The sequence below is a fragment of the Sinohyriopsis cumingii genome, chromosome 3, assembly GCF_028554795.1.
Source record: "Sinohyriopsis cumingii isolate HCF-2022 chromosome 3, ASM2855479v2, whole genome shotgun sequence".
NCBI classification, from domain to species: domain Eukaryota; kingdom Metazoa; phylum Mollusca; class Bivalvia; order Unionida; family Unionidae; genus Sinohyriopsis; species Sinohyriopsis cumingii.
Genome location: NC_142963.1, coordinates 146324392 through 146324834, shown reverse-complemented (window position 1 = coordinate 146324834; position 443 = coordinate 146324392). Strand labels below are relative to the sequence as shown.

Genomic DNA, 443 nt, shown 5'->3' with positions numbered 1-443 from the left:
TATCAGTCACGGCTGCGCTGTATGACGAGTATTATCGTAGACTACATTTTATCGTTCCCATCCGAAACGGTCCTTTCTATATACGGTGGTCTGGGTGGAACGTAAAAAGATTATGAAGAAATTAGACTTCCCTTCTTCCGCAATTGACTAGTCAATACAAAATATAGCTGAAGAACTCTTCCCTTTTAGAAACATAGTCATTTAGATTTTTCTGTTTGTGCATTCGTCTGTGTGAACACACCAGGAAAAAACTAAACTCCTTAATGAATGGTTTGACTATTTTGAAAATACATACATAGAATTTTAGTCTGACGAATTTTTATCAAAACGTCGGTGATAAGGTTATTCTCCATATAGTTGATATTAATACCTAATACATGCAATTCGGAGGTGGGCGGGAGCGTTGCTGTTCATATTACTCCGCGTCAAGGCGCGGAGTATAT

General features: G+C 37.9%; 1 protein-coding gene across 4 annotated transcripts in view; it reads right to left on the bottom strand.

Annotated features, from left to right (window-relative positions):
- LOC149804083 (P-selectin-like) overlaps positions 1–39 on the bottom strand; it is a 50517-nt gene extending 50478 nt beyond the window's left edge. For all 4 annotated transcript variants that reach the window (XM_089954012.1, XM_089954013.1, XM_089954014.1 and 1 more), the window contains exon 1: positions 1–39. This exon is cut by the window's left edge and continues 118 nt beyond it. The gene's annotated coding sequence lies outside the window, so the exon portion shown is untranslated.
- Positions 40–443: the final 404 nt, after the last annotated feature.